The sequence below is a fragment of the Lissotriton vulgaris genome, chromosome 1_1 (assembly GCF_964263255.1).
Source record: "Lissotriton vulgaris chromosome 1_1, aLisVul1.2, whole genome shotgun sequence".
NCBI lineage: Eukaryota > Metazoa > Chordata > Amphibia > Caudata > Salamandridae > Lissotriton > Lissotriton vulgaris.
The window spans coordinates 123,021,739-123,042,208 of record NC_141685.1 but is presented as its reverse complement, the minus strand read 5'-3'; the positions used below and the strand labels follow the sequence as shown (position 1 = coordinate 123,042,208).

Genomic DNA, 20,470 nt, shown 5'->3' with positions numbered 1-20,470 from the left:
GTGTGTCCTCTTCATCTTTGGGCACTCCCAAGAGTCTTATATTTCCTTTGCGGCTTCTGTCCTCTTGCTCTGCCATGGTTCTCTGTAGTGCTGTGGTTCTCTTTATCACCAAGCCCAGGTCCTTGTGTGTCACATTAGCGCGATCTTCCAGCTGGCTTATTCTTTTTTCCGCCTCATCAATTCTGCCGTTGGCCTTGCTTTGCTCGGCTCTGATTGCTATCAGTTCCATCTGGATGTTGTCCACTGTCTTTTTTGTGGCCTTTGTTAGATCGTTTCCTTCCGTTATCTTCCTTAGTAGTGTGTCAAGTGTTATAGTTTCGTGGCCGCCATGCTCCTTTGCCGGCGAAGCAGGGGTGTCGTTCTTGCTCTTTTTTTGGTCATTTGTGACTTGTTTCCCATCTCTCCCCGCCATGGCGTCGAAACCTCTTCTAACCTGGTGCGTCTGGGGTCTCCCTTCTGTTGGTTGTTGCTTTGCGGTGTCTCTTTTTGGCCCCTTTTCTTCTTTGTTGCTTAGGGTGTTTGTTGCTGTCAGGCTGCTGTCCCTGAACCTGGGCGGCCACCTGACCACTCTAGTTTTGGTCCTGGACTCCGCCAGCCTCTTGCGGTGTTTCGCCTACTCGTCTTGGTGTTGTGCTTCGTATCCTCCTTCCCGAGGTCGCTCCCCCTCTTGTATTCTTCCCCTTGGCGTCTTGCCCTTTCTGCACTCTTTCGGTCTTTACTTCTTGCTGCTTCTGTTGCTTCTGTTAGGGCTGTAAACGGGCCTTTGATCGCGATTGTTCTGCTTGCCGGGAGTTACGGCCTTACTTTTAGCTTTGATTCTGTGACTAGCGGGCCCCTTCAGTTTCTTCTACCTTGCCTCGAGTGGGTCGGCGCGTTTCGTGCTTTCGGCGTAACTGCGCTTTGTCCTTGGCGCCTTTCTGGTTGGTGTTTCCCCCCTTCGCCTGCGTCTGGTTGGCGATATTGTTTGGGCCTACTTCGTGCTTTGTTGTTGTCTCAGCAACTGGCTACTTGCCGCTGTACACTGTTTAAGATGTCCGCCGTCTCGCAGAGGAATGCGTTTGAGACCAGTTCCCCGCTTCTCTCGCTTCAGGGGTATGCTCGGATTTGCCCTGGGTGTAGGCCGGCCCTTTTGATCAGCTGTTTCGCGCTGAGCAGGTTTGTGCTACACTCGCTCTTGCTCTGCGTGCCGTTGCTTCCCCAAGATGGCCGCCCCCCTGCTTCTGCACCTTACCCAAGATGGATGCCGTGTGTTTGTTTGCTCGTTCGTTCGTCTAGAGTTGGATTGAAGTTAGATTGGAGTTGGGTTCCTCCTCTACATCGGCGGCTTGTCTATCGCCTGCGGGGATCTTTCTTGCTTAGGGCGCTCTTACTTGGGTGGCGCGTGATGGTTTGCGTTTCGGGTTGTGCTTTCTCTAGGTCCTCTTGCGCTTCCGCCTCCTTTATCGACCCGTAGTCCGCCTCCTCTCACAGCATCTCCTGTGGCCGTTGCCGGGCTCGGAGGCTTCTGGCGGGTGTTGAGCGGTTCTGTGCTTCGCTCGTTCGAGAGAGAGCCCGCTTTGTCTTGCTTTCCCAAGATGGCCGCCCCTGGCTTCTGCACCTCTCCCAAGATGGCAGCCCTCCGTGTGTTTCCCTCCTCGTCTCGTCTCGGGATTAGGGTCCCTCAGTACATCGCATCAGGAGTATCGCCGGGAGGGGTTCTCTTGCTTAGGGGCCTCGGGCTTTCGCGTTGTCGACCTTCGGGCGCTCTTACTTGGTGGCGTTGCTTGCTTTCCCAAGATGGCCGCCCCTGGCTTCTGCACCACTCCCAAGATGGTTGCCCTCCGTGTGTTTCCCTCCTCGTCTCGTCTCGGGATTAGGGTCCCTCAGTACATCGCATCAGGAGTATCGCTGGGGGGGGTTCTTTTGCTTAGGGCCTCGGACTTTCGCGTTGTCGACCTTCGGGCGCTCTTACTTGGTGGTGTTGATGGTCCTGCGTCTCGGGTTTCGCTCTCTCTAGATTCTGTCCGCCATCTTGCGCTTACGCCTCCCTTTTCCAGCCCGATATCCTTTCTCCTCTCACAGCCTCTGCAGTGGATGTAGCCGGACTTGAAGACTTCTGGCGGGTGCCCCTTATGTTCATGCGCCTCTCCTTGTGTCCGTTGTCTCGTTTCTAGCGTTTTTCCTTTCTTGCTCGCCGTTCGTTTGACTTGGGGGTCGGGAGCTCCGGACTTAGGTCTGCTGCCTCCTTGCCATCCAAGCCACGCCCCCCAGGTACTGGATTTGTAAGTGGGGAACTTACCTGTTAAACTTCATTATTGTTTTCACCATAGGGAACATTGAACTGCTTCAAACATATTCTAAATGCCAACTTTTAAAAGCTAAAAGTATTTTTATTTAAAAAAGTACTTACCTTTTTGCAAAGATCTTGGTCTTAAAATAAAATACAAACAAATTATATTTTTCCAAAAGTGGTGTGGATCTCCTCATTGAGCCGTGTGTCCATTATTGGTCAATGTTGTGCAATAAATGTCTTCCACTCTCTGTGTGAGGCCTAAGGTTGCTCGCCCGCACTCCCACTAATAGAGCACTTTGGGTTTTACATTGAGCCCTGTACACTTTTGGGGAACCCCTGATCTCCGTGCATGGAATGACCACCTAGTAGGCATACCATATCCAAAGCCAGATTCATACGGCGTCAATGTACACTTTGTTGGGCTTCTCTGAGTGAACCCACCTCGGCACAGAATTTGACTCACTTTAGTCAAATCCAAGATTCAGCAGAAACAGACAATGGCTTTAACTACTTTCTCCAGGAAACATAAGTTTGACTTCTCTCTCAGAAAAGACAGTCTGCTCTTCTAAGGACAATGTCATTGCAGAAACAGCACAGTGTGAAAATCAGGAGACTGAAGGTACTCGGAGGAACACAAGCGAGGAACCGCTTTGTGACCATTGTAAAGTTGAACATCACTGACGTGAAGTGTAATTAAACTGAAACAAACATGTCATTTCTTTTTGCAGAGATCAGCACTCTTCTGGTGTGCATGCTGAGAACAAAGCTTGTCAGGGACGTGTCAGGGTAGCGCCTCCACTGCTTCCAGGCGCTTTCATCTCTGAGCTAAGAGCATTCTCCTCCCCCTTACTCCAGATGAGCGCACATGTATGGGCTTCACAGAGCTCAAGGTTTTGAGATTCTTAGGAGCAAAAATAAACTATCCTATTGATGACCTCACAGGAAGTGATGTCACATAACATTTGTCTTTGATAATGTCAGAGGAAGAGACATTAGTGCAATGATAGGAATGATGAGTACACAGGTAACATCCAAATCCTTAATACAGACATCTAAATTAACATTACACGGAAAGTATAATCTGTGCAGCGGTCAAGGTGAAATATTGAAAATGGATTGTTATCAAAATGTAGGACAGTAGAACTCTATGAAATGAATAGTGTCTCCCTCTTTAGTTGTAAGCGTCTACTCTGCACAGAGTGGAAGTGCGAGCAAAGTCACAAATGGAGTACTAGGACCCCCTCCCGCCTCGCAGTTATAAGATTCAGCTAGGTGTGAGTGAGACTTCAGCACGACCTCTAAATGTGTGAGTGTCACTCATGATGAGTGAGACTTGAATGCTCTGATGTGTGTGCATATTAGATCTGATGTCACTGCTGAGGCAACAAATGCAAATTGCCTGACAATGCTACAAAGCCCTCCTTCAACCGCACATTGATGGTGCGTGGACGAGTAGTGACTCATGCTAGGAGAGAGGGTTACCACCTGGCCGGTCTTTTATAGGCATGGCATGGCCAGTATGTTAATGTTCCGGCCAGGAAGATTACTTAAAGCTGGTATTGGTGCAAACTTAAAATATCAAACACAAGCAGAAATCCCTTTAAAATGTGTTCTAGAGCTGCCTTAATGAATCATGACTGATAGTTAAAGGAAAAAAAGAGAGCAAAGCCATGTTAATAATTAATACAAACACTTTTACACAAAGTCTTATTGAAGAATAATACCCGGGCCTTTGCAAAATCTTAAAATATGACCAAAAGGTGGTAACTCTAATAAGAGCCTGTATGAAGGAGTCTGGCATTAGTTAGTGCTGGAATACCCTCTCATCCTCAGACCCAGCACCGTTCACTCACTGCCATGACACCATCCACTGAGGGAGAAATCTGTGAGTCAAACCTGATTGTTCTGTCTTTTGAATTTATTGATACTACACTCTACTTCTTTCTTTATTTTATAAGTGAAGCTTTGAAGGGAGTGAGGTGGTGTACAATGCAGACACATGCAAAACTTAATTTGGGGCAGAGTCGGAAAGTTGTTTGAGTATACAGAGCCCTTACAAATATAAAGAATTACCCACAGAAACAGGAAAAATAGAAAAACAGAAAAACGTTGACCAGTTTAATTCTTACATTTTCAAATATTTAATGAAACTCAGGCTGTCATTTCCAATTCACTCCTGGAGCCTGGAGGTAGCGGTTCTGTCAGCGGCCACCAGAGGGCGCTCCTCGCCTGCTGATAAAACCCACAGAGCTGTATACTGTATGAAAAGGAGAAGGGTTTCCTCTTCCGGGTCAGTGGAGGCAGAGACAGCACCAGCAGCGGTGGTGACATCACTTTCGGCCTCAGCAGAGGAGGAAGGAGCACTGTCTGTCTGTGCAGATACCTTCATCTTCAGACCCCCCCCTCAGACCTCAGATCTGCCCCCGTCAGATCCTAGATATGCCCCCACCCCCGGCACCCAAGGGGGAGGAGAGAGCCCGAATATGTCTGCACAGGTCTCTGCTCAGGTAGGAGATTGTCAGCACCTTCTGCTGTGTCTGTAGAAAAAGACTGAATAATCCTGGAGGGAATCTCTGCAGGAGCCGGGCTGAGCTGGGCTCTTCTATCCGGGGGCCCCTAGGGCTGAGCTGGGCTATTCTATCCGGGGGCCCCTGGGGTTGAGCTGGGCTCTTCTATCCGGGGGCCCCTGGGGCTGAGCTGGGCTCTTCTATCCGGGGGCCTCTGGGGTTGAGCTGGGCTCTTCTATCCGGGGGCCCCTGGGGCTGAGCTGGGCTCTTCTATCCGGGGCCCCTGGGGCTGAGCTGACTCTTCTATCCGGGGGCCCTGGGACGGAGCTGGGCTCTTCTATCCAGGGGTCCCTGGGGCTGAGCTGGGCTCTCCTATCCAGGGGCCCTGGGGCTGAGCTGGGCTCTTCTATCCGGGGGCCCCTGGGGCTGAGCTGGGCTCTTCTATCCGGGGCCCCTGGGGCTGAGCTGACTCTTCTATCTGGGGGCCCTGGGGCTGAGCTGGGCTCTTCTATCCAGGGGTCCCTGGGGCTGAGCTGGGCTCTCCTATCCAGGGGCCCTGGGGCTGAGCTGGGCTCTTCTATCCGGGGCCCCTAGGACTGAGCTGGGCTCTTCTATCCGGGGGCCCCTGGGGCTGAGCTGGGCTCTTCTATCCGGGGGGGCCTGGGGCTGAGCTGGGCTCTTCTATCCGGGGCCTCTGGGGCTGAGCTGGGCTCTTCTATCCGGGGGCCCCTGGGGTTGAGCTGGGCTCTTCTATCCGGGGGCCCCTGGGGCTGAGCTGGGCTCTTCTATCTGGGGGCCTCTGGGGGTGCTGGGCTCTTCTATCCGGGGCCCCTGGGGCTGAGCTGGGCTCTTCTATCCGGCGGCCCTGGGGCTGAGCTGGGCTCTTCTATCCGGGGGCCCTGGGGCTGAGCTGGGCTCTTCTATCCGGGGTCCCTGGGGCTGAGCTGGGCTCTCCTATCCAGGGGCCCTGGGGCTGATCTGGGCTCTTCTATCCGAGGCCCCCTTGGGCTGAGCTGGGCTCTTCTATCTGGGGGCCTCTGGGGGGGCTGGGCTCTTCTATCCGGGGCCCCTGGGGCTGAGCTGGGCTCTTCTATCCGGCGGCCCTGGGGCTGAGCTGGGCTCTTCTATCCGGGGGCCCTGGGGCTGAGCTGGGCTCTTCTATCCGGCGGCCCCTTGGGCTGAGCTGGGCTCTTCTATCCGGGGGCCCTGGGGCTGAGCTGGGCTCTTCTATCCGGGGTCCCTGGGGCTGAGCTGGGCTCTCCTATCCAGGGGCCCTGGGGCTGAGCTGGGCTCTTCTATCTGGGGGGCTGGGCTCTTCTATCCAGGGCCCCTGGGGCTGAGCTGGGCTCTTCTATCTGGGGGCCTCTTGGGGGGCTGGGCTCTTCTATCCGGGGCCCCTGGGGCTGAGCTGGGCTTTGTATATTGCATTGCTTTTCCTTGCTCTATCTTACTGCACTGTGAGGGATCTGTACACACTGCAACTGACTGCACTATGAGTAATCTCTGCACAGCATCTCACTGAACGATGGAAATCACTGCATGCTGCACTGCATTTTACTGCATGAGGAATATGCAGCACTGTGAAGAATCTTTGCACTCTACACTGCATTTTACTGCAATGTGAGAAATCTGTCCACGCCGCCCTGCATCACGCAACACTGTGAGAAATCTCTGCACGCTGCACTGTATATACTGCACCATGAGCAGTCTGTAGAAGCTGCACAGTATGTTACTGCACTATGACAAGTCTATGTCTGTGCACTGCACTGTATCTAACTGCACTGTGTGAAATCTGTGCAGACTGCACTGAATATACTGCACTATGAGCAGTCTGTACATGCTGCACTGCATCTTACTGCACTATGAGGAATATGTACATGCTGCACTGCATCTTACTGCACTATGAATAATCTATGCACACTGCATTGTTTCTTACTGTACTGTGAGGATTCTATGCGCACTGCACTGCATCTTACTACACTGGGAGAAATCTGTGCACACTGCATTATACTACTATAAGAAAGCTGTGCACACGTCACTGCAACTTAACACTATAAGAAATATGTGCACACGTCACTGCATCGTAGGGCACTATGAGGACACTGTGCACACTGTACTGCATCTTACAGCACTATGAGGAAACTGTGCACACTGTACTGCATCTTACAGCACTATGAGAAGTCTGTGCACACTGCCCTGCATCGTACTGCACAGTGTGGAAACAGTGAATGCTACACAGCTATATGCACTATGAGCGATCTGTGCATGCGGCCATGCATTGTACTGCACTATGAGTAGTCTGTGCCCCCTGCACTGTGAGAAATCGGTGCACATTGCTCTGCTTTTTACTGCACTTTGAGGAAGATGTCTGAGAAAACGGCACTGCTTTTTGCTACTTTGTGAGAAGTTTGTGCTCAGCTTACTAATAATCTCTGAGAACCGATAAAATCTGTACATTGCATTGCTTTTCCTTGCTCTATGAGGGCTGTTGACAGGAAAGCTCATGTGCACACACTGCACTGCTTTTTATTACACTGTGAGGGGGGTTTAAAATAAAAGAGGATATCTGTGCAGACTCCTCTGCCTTTGACTACTCTGTGCAGGGTCTTTAGAGCCCATCTGTGGTCTGTAAACAGAATCACTTTTTACTACAGTCCGAGGGGCGTTTCAAAAAGAGAAACGCTGGGCGCGCTGCACTGTTCTTTACTCTTCACTGAGAAAAATCTTTCCATACTGCACGTCCTTCAACTACACTTAGGGGCAAGCAGCGCAGCTCAGCAAGCCACCTAGCTGCACTCCGTGATCGGGAAAGGGCAGGAATGTGCTGCATCTATCTGAGTGAGTGGATTTGTGAGTGGCTCTTTGGAGGAGTCACTGGTTGTGTTAGTACTGGTATGGGTCTGTGAATGGGTATGTGAGGGGTTATGTGGGGTTGGGATTGGGTGTATGAGAGGTTCTATGGGGTAGGGGTGGGTGTGTGTCTGTCTGTATGTATATGCGAGTGGTTGTATTGGTGAGTGAGTGGGTGCATGAGTGGCTGTATGGGTGACTTAGTGGGTATGTAAGTGGCTGTGTGAGTGAGTGGATTTGTGAGTCGCTCTTTGGAGGAGTCACTGGTTGTGTGAGTACTGGTATGGGTCTGTGAATGGGTATGTGAGGGGTTATGTGGGGTTGGGATTGGGTGTCTGAGATGTTCTATGGGGTAGGAGTGGGTGTGTAAGTATCTGTCTGTATGTATATGTGAGTGGTTGTATTGGTGAGTGAGTGGGTGCATGAGTGGCTGTATGGGTGACTTAGTGGGTATGTAAGTGGCTGTGTGAGTGAGTGGATTTGTGAGTCGCTCTTTGGATGAGTCTGGTTATGTGAGTACTGGTATGGGTCTGTGAATGGGTATGTGAGGGGTTATGTGGGGTTGGGATTGGGTGTATGAGAGGTTCTATGGGGTAGGAGTGGGTGTGTGAGGGGTTCTGTGGATGTTGTCATTAGCGCTGTCACTGACCATGTCATGAGTGATTGATGCAATATGTGAGGTCATAAGCAGTGCATTGCAGAGGCATAAGTTATAGTTAGCTTGGGTAACTATACCAGCTGAATTTCTATGTTTTTTTATGAGTGAAATCTGAGCCTAACTCTAACGTCCCTGTAACCTGTAGTTTTTTCAGTGAATATATATATATATGTATAAACCACATGTATTATGCCTTTCCTGTCACTCCTGAGAAAACAGCCACACCAACGCAGTAGTATTTTATCACTGGTATTTATTTGGCAAACGAAACTGGCGTGTTTCGATCTGACAAACTTTTTCACATAACCCGTTTTTCTCTATGTTCATTGCATTTATACAACGTGGAAAAATGCGTTCAAGTAAACATAAACAAAATACTTCACATTCTGTGATTCCTCCTCAACTTTTTGTCAACAAAAACTTTATCAATGACGGAAAAAAGCTGTTATTTAGTAAACTAAGTGTTACCAATAATATTGACTTTAGCCACCATATATTAGGTATAGTACAGTGTCTATGACAGTTGTTCAACTATGTTTGGGTCGTTTCTGAATTATATTTTTATTTTGATACAAAATTTCTTGTTAGGGTCTAGTGCCCTAATTCAAAACTGACAAACAAAAGCTGCTGTGCTCAAGGGTATAGGACCCATATGAAACTAAATTGTACTTTCAACCTCAGTGAATAAAAAAAGGTGTTGCCACATGGGGGTCGCCTTCTATAGTCTCCTTAACGCTACCAGCAGATGTGCATGCTAGCTCCCAAATATCTATAATGGAGAAAAAGAACAATTTAGTATACCAGAGTAACGTAAGTGCAACCTAAGTACAGTCTTCTTCGTGTTGCATCTTGGAAAACCATTATAAGAGGAGAAAATAATATCGATGATGAATGTGATATGTCTACAGAAAAAAATATATACATTTGTGACAATTAGAAACATCATCAAAAGAAAAGAAAAATGAATTACACATAGGAGCATCTAATTTACAAGTGTGTGTAAAGCTCTTCGTCCTGGTTCATATCATGTGGAGCGAGACTTCCTGCTTCTAGTATGTACCTAGATTTCATTCTGCGTAATGCAGTAGTTCTGTTGCCACCCCTAGGGTGTTTCACAACTGTATCAATGCCAAACAATCTGGCTTTGGTCCAGTCTCCATCATGGTGTTCCCTGAAGTGTCGTGCTGTGCTGTAGCTCATGTCTGCATTTGTGATGGTACGCCAATGTTCGAGTATACGCTTTTGTATGGGAAAGGTAGTCAACCCTATATTTCATCTGTCACATGGGCAGATGATTACATATACTACATAGTCTGTTTCAAATGTGATTGGTTTAGTGATACAGTATTTCTTCCTAATCCTGTCTAGGGTAATCTCACAGACGTTAGTGCTGAATTTGCATGCCTTGCAGTGACCGCATTTTCTGAAACCTCAACTCTGTTGCAACCAAGTTTGTCTGTTACTTGTGAGATGACTGTGTACTAACATGTCTTTTATGGAAACATTTCTCTTAAAAGTGATTGTGGGTCTATTTGCCTATCTTCGTTCTTAAGGTGGTATCATGTGTTAGTATTGTGCATCTACTCTTTAAGATCTTGCATAAGTTGTTTGTCTGACATGTAAACTTGGTGATAAATCCCGAAGGAACTTGCGTTGTTTGTGCTCTATTACGTCCTTTTCATGGGTCTTGAGGCGTCTTCAATTGGCTTAAGTATTTTCTTAACGGCTTCCTGATCTATTTCTTTCTCAAATTCATCCATTATGCCCTTGATTTTAGTTGTTAGTTCCGTATGCTCTATCCATGCACTCTTGATTGGATTAGTATTTTCTGTCCAATCCTTCAGTAACTCAGGTCTAAGATTTGCCAATGTGGGGATTATAAAGTTTCTCAGGCCTCTCGTTATCCTGTTTACATCCAGGTAATTTTGAAGTGATGTGGCTTCCCACCATTGACTGATTTCCTTTTTCCTCATTTTTTCCAGTGTAATACCTCGTTGTTTCAAAGTGCTGGTTGTGCCATCGGCATCACTTACATAAGCGTCGCCGTCTCGTCTCACAGCTGACTTCGAGTTAAAGATTCTAAGAACCAATGCTTCGCGCTCCTTTAACATTTCATTCGCCATGTATATTCCGTATACTGCGTGGCGTAGGTGTAAATACCTAACGTACTCTAGTCACTGCAGGTTAGAGCCCTTCTACGTGTCGCCGTACCCCCGTGTGGGAGAAAATACTCTCCATGTATGTATATATATACACTTTCACGAAACATACACCAGCTAATCAGTGTAGGGCTATCAACCACATACTTTTATGATAAGATCAAGAGTTATATCTCACATGTAAATAGTATTGTATAAAGTGTAAATTTTGTAGCATACCAAAACCTTGTCTTCTCCCGTTTCCACAGGTGGAGTATGAAGTGATTTCAAAAGACTGGTTATGGACCTTCAATTTTGAAAAATATGAACTGTTTATCTAATACCGGCGTGTATTACGAGGGAGAAATAGAAGGGTACTATACCAATACTTTGCATGATTTGCTTTGCAAAAGAAGGTTTTGGTTCATTGGGAAACATGAACTCTTTGGTACTAAACCTTAATCTGATGTGACAGATAGCCCACTGTATTGAAACAGAATGAAAATCAAAAATATGAGCTGGTTTATTTTACACATGAATTTTTAGAATAATCAATGACTATAATTGATGGTATAATTTTCTTCACGTTTTACTCTTCAGAGAAATGAGGTGGATTAATTTGTGCCTTGGGAAAATCTTTTTTGTTTGTGCCATGAAGTAATAAAGAACAAATTGAGAGGGGAAAGAGAAAAAAACATGAATACACCTTTAAAAGGTGGTGTGTGAGGAACGCGGGTCATGTGACCAAGAACAACCAGGGTTGTTCGAAACGCGTTATCCTCGTCTGTTTGCTGTGCCGAAATAAATATTTGAAGAAAGGATTACGGGCTCGTCTGGATTCTTTTTCATTAGAATTATGCTGTTTCATATATATATATATATATATATATATATATATATATATATATATTCAATGAAAAAACCATAGGTTATAGGCCATATATAGTTAGGAATTAGCATTTACAAAACCTTATTTTACTCGCATAAAAACATTGAAATTCCATATATAGTTAGAAGCGCTAACTATATATCGCGCACCCGCAATCCACTGCTGATGATGTCACATATTACATCATTCATGACATGGTCAGTGACATCACTGATGACATCACTGATGACATCTCAAATGACATCACTGATGACATCACTGATCACAACATCCAGTGATTGTATGTGTCTGTAAAGTTTAAATATGTTTCACATATTGAAGAATGAGTGGATGTATAAGTGTCTGGATGAAGAATTTAGTAGGTGCATGACTGACTGTATGAGTGAGTGATTAAATGTGTCTCACTGAGTACATGGGTTAGTGACTAAACTGTCTTAATTCGTGCATCAGTATGTTTGTTGTTGTGTAAGCTGCTGCATGTGTTGATCAGTAGCTATAAGAGTGGCCATATGGGTTATTGATTGGTTGCCCAAGTATTTGAATGGGAGGCTGAGTGTGTGTGTGGGTGGCTGGGAGGTGCGTGACTCTGTGCATAGATGTGTAAGCAGTTGATTCACTAGGAGTATGAGTTCAAGAGTGCATGTGGAAACAGCTATATGGGCGGTTGACTGTGCATGGGTGTGTTGGTGAGTGAATGGATTTCTCATTGCTACATGTGCAAGTAAGTACGTATGTAAAACACAATACATGTGAGAGTTGAGATATATAAATAACTGAACATAAGAGCCAGTGAATGTGTGAGTGGCTGTATCGATCACTGTGAGCTTGTATCAGGGATTATATAAGAGAGTAAATATGTGTTATTATATGTTTGAATAAGTAAGATGTGTATAACTGTATAGTTGAGGAAATGGAGGTGTGATTGATTCTTTGCATGACTGACTAGGTGTGTGAGTAACTCCATGGATGACTGACAGTCTGTGAGTGTCTGTTTATACTGAGTGTATGTAAGGTTATATTAGAGTCTGAAGAGGTTCATTGTATTATCACATGAGTGATGTGATCAGTGATGACAAATGAGATGTCATCAGTGATGTCATTTGAGTTGTCATCAGTGATGTCATCAGTGATGTCATTTGAGATGTCATCATTGATATCATTTGAGTTGTCATCAGTGATGTCATTTGAGATGTCATCAGTGATGTCATCAGTGATGTCACTGACCATGTCATGAATGATGTAATATGTGACATCATCAGCAGTGGATTGCGGGTGCGCGATATATAGTTAGCGCTTCTAACTATATATGGAATTTCAATGGTTTTATGCGAGTAAAATAAGGTTTTGTAAATGCTAATTCCTAACTATATATGGCCTATAACCTATGGTTTTTTCATTGAATTTTCAAGGTTTTGTAAATGCAAATTCCTAACTATATATCCACTATAACCTATGGTTTTTTCTGTGAATTTCATTGGTTTTTTAATAGCAAATATGAAAAGCTTTAAAATGTCAAGTACGTGATAGATAAAAACATTTTCGTATTTATGCACGCTGATGTGCTTTGAACGCTGCACCCCCCCCCCCTCCCCTCTTTTGCCTTAGTAGTACTCTCTCTTTGCAGATACTGAAGGGTAGTTAACGCAGGCCTTTACCCCCGTTGTAATCCGTCGTGCCTCCTTGTCTCTCCATTTGATTGATTGTTGTCCAAGCATTTACTGTTTTAGAATTGGTTCTCTTTGGATCATTCTCTATTTACAAACAAGCACAAAGTCGCAATACTCTGTTTAGTCTTTGCAGATAGTGAAAAATCGTGTAAAAAAATAAAAGTAATCGAGCAAAATCAGTAGGCCACTAATTGGATCTCTTTTTGACCTCGCTAAAATAGAAATATTAGGAACAACCCTTCTTGAGAAATACGAAAATAGTGAGATGAACTGAGCTCCACACCATGAGGGCTGCAAGACAGCTCGGCTCCATCACCCATCCCGCACAAAATAACGACAAACCCTATGCAAATATTAAAAATATAGACAACACACCAGCAAAGAAACAGGGTAAAACATTTTATTAAAAAACTATTTACATAACGTTGGTTTATAAGATGATGTCAGTAGTGGACCGATGTGTGAATAGATCGAAAACAGCACAAGGCTCCAAAATCCGGATAGCAAGATCCTGGATGTTGGGTGCCATAGTTTAGAGTTCTGAATTTCAGCCTTTTTCAATGCCTGTGCTTTGTTGAATCAAAATGGCGGCTTGACACAAAGCTGACTCAAGCGTTGTTACTGATGCTATGCAGACCAAAACTGGTTTTCAGTTTGTACATTTTTCTAGATTTTTCAATCCAAGTTTGGTTGACTTTGTAGAACGATGGCTTCAGATTTTCAACATACGGTGTGGTGGCGCTGACTGGGAGGGGGCGCTTCGCTCCTGCCCCCTCCCCAAGTAAGATTTTCATACGTGAAAGTACGTTAATGGTTTTGGTCCCTGAGATGCTTCGATGTCACTACCATTCTCAAATAGCATAAGTTCTGGATGTTGGGTGCCATAGTTAAGAGTTCTGAGCAGTGCTTGTAACACTGTCTGAAGCTTATTTCCACCTACTGCAGCTTCACTATTCTCAAAGTAAGTGAGTGTCGTTTGTGGACCTGACTGCATTAGAAAACAATGTGATATGTTACCTTCCTAAACAGCTTGACGGAGGCCCCTGAGGGGCGGTGTGATGGCCATGGACTCGGAGAAGACGCTTGGCTCCGACACCCTCCCCAAGTCTTATAGCACTGGTGTAGCCTGAGATCGCCCCCGACATAGGCGGCCGGCTCCCGGGGTCCGGCGGAACTTTTTGCCTTTTGATGACTCTTCAATTCTGGACCTTGTCCCACAATCCGTTTGACCTGAAGACAAGCTGTAGTGGGGCGCCCCTTTATCGTTTTAGTTGCCATTCCGCCCGCTTTTGCTACACTGTGCCTCTTCCGCCATTCAGCTGTTTACCGCCCGCTCTTGCGACTACAGCGTCTCGCTCACCATGTAGTTGAGATGCGCCCGCTCTTGCGGTGCAGCGATAGGCGGCTGCCACAGGACTCTCAAAATGGCGGCCGGCTCTTCGGTTTTGGGCCTGGTCCACTAAAATGGCCCTGGGACACCTTGGAACTCGGACGCTTGTCTGCTAGGGCTTGGGTCCCATTCTCGAAAAGCGTCCCCTCAGCCGTGAAGATTCTACAAAAGTCTTGGGGGCCTCCGACTCCCGCAGGCTTCTGGTGGGGAGCGGCTGCCATGATTGCTCGTGGAATGGCCACGACGGAGCTACGAGATGGTAGTGGTCTCATGCTGACGCCAGCTTCAGTCTGAAACATCCAGAAACACTGTAGACTACCAATTCGATCAGTTCCGGTAGCGCCCCAACATGACCCGGAAGAGAAGAACTTGCCCTCCCCTCTTTGACTGATGGTTCTTGTTGCCTGTCCCCTCTGTTGTCATTTAACAGAACTTTTTGGACTGCTGAAAGGGGTTGTGTTCTGAACGCTGGTTGGTGGAGACATTTAGACTATATTCTTGACCTACGTTGTCGCGTAATGCGTTTTATGACACGCCGCGTTAGCGCACCCGGAAGTGATCCGAGGCGCGGCGCGCAGCGCGTAACGTAAGCATAACAGGTCATGTGACTTGTTAATAAAACTTTTCATTGGTTCATTTTACTTTTGTTAATTTAATGATGAAAAGCTTGGTCATATGACCTAAAAATTACGCTTTTTATTATTTTCGAACAATATTTTTTTTTCAAACATATGTTATAATATTCCAGGCTAATGTACTTTCCCGGAAAATTTACAACTGTCTTGCAAGTAAAATATATTCCTTTTTCGAGAAAAAGGGCGTTTCTTCCTTCCATGACGGAGCCGTTGAGTAAAAGAGATTCGGCCTGCTGTCTTAGTCGCCGATACGCCTGATTATCAGATTCTTATCGATCACTTTATGTTGCAGACATGAAAAACACAACTGCCCTTGACCATTTATCTTTACTGCGTTCCTACATATTATACCTTTTATCCGTCATGTAATTGGACTGCTTTATTTCACTTGCCTTTTACTGATACAGTCACTAAAAGTAAAAACTTTACAAATGAAAATACTACTACCGTGTTTTGTTTTAAAAACCTTTATTGTGAAAATGTCAGTATACAAATACGGGCCTATAACCACGTGGGCCGGCCACGGAGCAAACTGAAATCGTATATGATGAGGAGACATTTACACTGTAGAAGAACGTAACGAGCGGGCCATTAGGTGACAAGAACAAAGGTGTCTAACAGTTGCGGAATCGGTGGACGTACATTTTGTAATTAAAATACGACAGGGCCACTTACAATAACATTTTCTAGATATACATTTGCGGGCAAAGAGTTACGAGTCCCATTTATACCGGCGCCATTTTGGGCGAGGCCGTGCAGGTCCAAGATATAGTCAAAATGTCTCCACCAACCATCGGCCAGACCAGAACCCCTTTCGGCCCTTTATGCTACAAGATGGTGTCTTCCATTCAGAAAATATTGGTGGCAGCATTTTGAAAGGAAACAGAAACAGCCGTTCTCCTAGTGAGTTTCACATTGTTACATTTAGGAAGAATGTTGAAGAGTAGTATGTGGAAAATCTGAAGCCATTTTTCTACAAACTCTCAATCAGACTTGGATGGAAAAAAAAAACCTGAAGAATGTACAAACTGAAAACCAATTTTTGTCTGTATAGCACCAACAGTAACGCTTGAGTCAGCTTTGTGTCAAGCCGCCATTTTCATTCAATCAATAGCGTCCCCCTGCACACATTCAGGGACCTGGTCGTGTCTTCAGATGAAACGCATTGTAGGAAAAGAAGCAGAAAGGAAAAGGAAAAAAGTTCCGCCGGACCTAGTGAAGCTGCAGCAGGTGCAAATAAGCTTCAGACAGTCTTACAAGCACTGCTCAGAACTCTCAACTGAGGCACTCAACATCCAGGACTTGCCATTCGGATCTTGGCGCCTTGTATTTTTGTTTTGTTTTTGATGGAGGGGAAACAACAAAAAACAGGCATTGAAAAAGGCTCAACAGTGCAGGGCGCCTTGTGCTGGTTCCGACCTATTCACACATCGGTCCACTACTGACATCACCTCATAAACCAACGGGGCACCCCACGCCGACTTTCGGCGCAGCATTGTAGGATGGCCACACCAGTGCGGCAATTTGCTGGACACCACCTCGGTGCCATCCAGATCTCGGCGCGTTCATTCAATCAATAGCGTCCCCCTGCACACATTCAGGGACCTGGTCGTGTCTTCAGATGAAACGCATTGTAGGAAAAGAAGCAGAAAGAAAAAGGCAAAAAGTTCTGCCGGACCTAGTGAAGCTGCAGCAGGTGCAAATAAGCTTCAGACAGTCCTACAAGCACTGCTCAGAAATCTCAACTGAGGCACTCAACATCCAGGACTTGCCATTCGGATCTTGGCGCCTTGTGCTGGTTCCGACCTATTCACACATCAGTCCACTACTGACATCACCTCATAAGCCAACGGGGCACCCCACGCCGACTTTCGGCGCAGCATTGTAGGATGGCCACACCAGTGCAGCCACTTGCTGGACACCACCTCGGTGCCATCCGGATCTCAGCGCGTTCGAGTCACTGTGCCGGAAGAGTGACCGGAACTCAGCTGAACACGCCGTCTTTCGGCGCAGCATTGTAGGATGGCCACACCAGTACGGCAATTTGCTGGACACCACCTCGGCGCCATCCGGATCTCGGCGCGTTCGAGTCACTGTACCGCAACAGTGACCGCAATTCAGCTGGACACGCCGTCTTTCGGCGCAGCATTGTAGGATGGCCACACCAGTGCGGCAATTTGCTGGACACCACCTCGGTGCCATCCGGATCTCGGCCCGTTGTGCTGCCTTCGGCCTATTCGCACATCGGTCCGCTACTGACGCCGCCTCACGTGCCAACGGATTTTCTACGCTTTTTGTAGCCCTATGTCGCATAACAGGTCATGTGACTTGTTTATAAAACTTTTCATTGGTTCATTTTACTTTTGGTTTCCTAAAGATGGAAGGCTTGGTCATATGACCTAAAAATAACACTTTTCATTGGTTTAGAACATTTTTTTTCCCAAACGATGAAAGCCCCACCTTGTTTCTGGATCATTCAGACTGAAGCTGGCGTCAGCATGAGAGCACCACCATCTCGTGGCTCCGTCGTGGTCATTCCGCGAGCAATCATGGCAGCCGCTCCCCACCGGAAGCCTGCGGGAGTCGGGGGCCCCCAAGACTTTTATACAATCTTCACGGCTGAGCGGACGCTTTTCGAGAATGGAGCCCAAGCCCTAGCAGGCAAGCGTCCGAGTTCCAAAGTGTCCCAGGGCCATTTCAGTGGACCAGGCCTAAAACCGAGGAGCTGTCCGCCATTTTAAGAGCCATGTGGCAGCCGCCTATCGCTGCACTGCAAGAGTGGGAGCAACTCAACAACATGGTGAGCGAGACGCTGTGGCCGCAAGAGCGAGCGCAACTCAGCTAGATGGCCGCCACCTGGGGAGGCCCGTTCACGCCGGCTCCCCCACGCCCCCCCCCGAGCCGCCGCACGCCAATTTTCGGAGCAGCATTGTAGGATACCAAAACCAGTGCGGCAGTTTACTGGACATCACCTGGGTGCCTGTCGTACATGTTGTGTCAGCCATGTGACACTGGACACAGACCGCTACTGATGAGGCCTCCCCCCGCACCACCCGGGACGCCCCACGCTGTTTTTCTGTGCTGCATTGTAGGATCCCTAAACCAGTGCGGCACCCAGGCGACATCACCTGGGTGCCGTCCAGAACTCTGCACGTTGTGCTGCCTTGGGACTATTCGCACAACAGACCGCTACTGATGAGGCCTCCCCCCGCCCCACCCGGGACGCCCCACGCCAATTTTCGGAGCAGCATTGTAGGATCCCTAAACCAGTGCGGCACCCAGGCGACATCACCTGGGTGCCGTCCAGAACTCTGCACGTTGTGCTGCCTTGGGACTATTCGCACAAAAGACCGCTTCTAACCATTGTTGCTTTTTGTGTTGAGAAATGTTTAAATGTTTTTAGTTTTTGTTCCGTTTGTTAAAGTTAGTAGTTAATAAAGTTTTATAACCTTACTTTTTTGGAGTGTTATCTATTTTTTTAAAAACGGGTGAATGGGGCCTTGAATCGGGTTATTGTCATGTGTGGGCTTTGGAAGTGTGCTGCTGCAGGATCGGACATTTCAAACTCAAATGCACGTTCTTTTTCTTACCTTTCCGAAGCATGGAGCGCAATAGCAGGCAGAGAAAGGGTGATGCACGTGTTGAACACTACCTGACCTGGCAAGTTGCTGGCAGTGCCCCCCCGCCCGCTCCTGAAAGAGGGCACACACACACCGCCGCCCCGAGTACTTCACAAATCTTTAAAAGACCATGCGCTTGTTCATGAGGCTTAAATGGTTTATCACCTCTTCTAGAACCCCTGCATCGACCCTCTGACGTTTCATGGAAAAATTACCATGTAACACAATACCAAGCCCTGTCAGCTGAAACCCCCAAGGAATCGTGGGGCATATTATCAAGGGGGTTTATCTCCGCTTTTTTGGCTTTAAAAACCATGAAAGCGGAGATAAAATTATTTCCCTATTATCAAGCTGTCGCTAACACCAGTTAGTGACAGCTAAAAGGAGATAGCGACCATCTTGGGCCCCGCTTTGCATGTCAGTGATACTTATCACTAATGACATGCAAAGTGGCGTGCCAAGATGTTAGCGACTGGAAACAGTCCCTAACATCGCTACCTTCTATTACCAACTTTTGGAGATATTCGCGCTAAGCGCGAATATCTCCAAAATCTAACACCTGCCCTGAGCAGTTCTTAGCCATGTTATCCAATGGGAGGTGGATAACATGGCTAAGAGCATTAGGTCGATAATACATGAATATCGCTGACTTTTCTGCGATAATAGCAAGGTTTATCTGCGATAAAAATCGCCGATGTGCGGCGATAATTTTTGTCTCTAAACAAGTTAGAGACAAAAATTATCGCTAGTTGTTCGTAATATGCCCCCGGGTTTTTGCTTGCAGAAATCGGGAGGCGGGAGACTAGCACTGAAATCAGTACTCACACGCCTGAATCAGGAGGATTGGCATGTCTGAATTCTCTACAGCTGGGGCCATAAACTACATCCGCAGGGTTAGGTGATAGCCTGGAACCAGCCTGGCATCTAAAATGGCTGCCGTGCACGACAAAATTGTGGCATTCGAAAAAAGGCAAGATGGCGCAGCCGCTGGAAGAGATGTATCAACATATATCAGCCTCCTCAGCCACCCTCAGGAAACATAGGGGATTAGGATATGTCTCCCGCACCCCCTTATACCTAGTACTTTAATTAACGAAGCACAAAATGGCGAATTCCCATTTCGCTACCAGTTTGCGGCCCAGTTCGCGGCCCGTGAAGCGCTTCTACCGTGAAAAATCATTTTTTTTTATTTTCCCCACGGGACCCTTTAATAACCCCAACAACATTCCTAGGGGGTCAAGAGGGGGATACCTTGCCCCCTTTCATTAAATTCCCCCTTAGTTTTTCACCTTTTCTTCTCTCTCGATCCTACCGAGAGACAAGATGGCGGCCGCTCCGGACTGTCACGCAGCAAAAAAAAAAAAAAGCTCACGCACAGCCGCTGGAAGAGATGTATCAACATATATCAGCCTCCTCACCCACCCTCAGGAAACATAGGGGATTAGGATACGTCTCCCGCACCCACTTATAACTAGTAATTTAATTTACGAAGCACAAAATGGCGAATTCCCGTTTCGCTACCAGTTCGCGGCCGCGCTTCTACCGTGAAAAATCATTTTTTTTTTATTTTCCCCACGGGACCCTTTAATAACCCCAACAACATTCCTAGGGGGTCAAGAGGGGGATACCTTGCCCCCTTTCATTAAATTCCCCCTTCGTTTTCCACCTCTTCTTCTCTCTCGATCCTACCGAGAGACAAGATGGCGTCCGCTCCGGACTGTTTAGAATGTTGACAGACACCGGAGAGCCAATCAGCTTTCTGCGCGCAAAGTTCCGATAAGCGAAAAGTAAGCGGACCGGATCGCTGCCCAGAGCGCTGTTACAGATATATATCTTGGTTTGAA

The 20,470-nt window shown here is 47.0% G+C and overlaps 1 protein-coding gene across 1 annotated transcript in view; it reads left to right on the top strand.

The window, feature by feature from the left end:
- The first annotated feature begins 4,565 nt into the window (after window positions 1-4,565).
- LOC147737731 (uncharacterized) overlaps window positions 4,566-20,470 on the top strand; it is an 80,263-nt gene continuing 64,358 nt past the window's right edge. The window contains exon 1 of the mRNA XM_086942438.1: window positions 4,566-4,779. The gene's annotated coding sequence lies outside the window, so the exon portion shown is untranslated. The remainder of the gene's footprint in view (window positions 4,780-20,470) is intronic.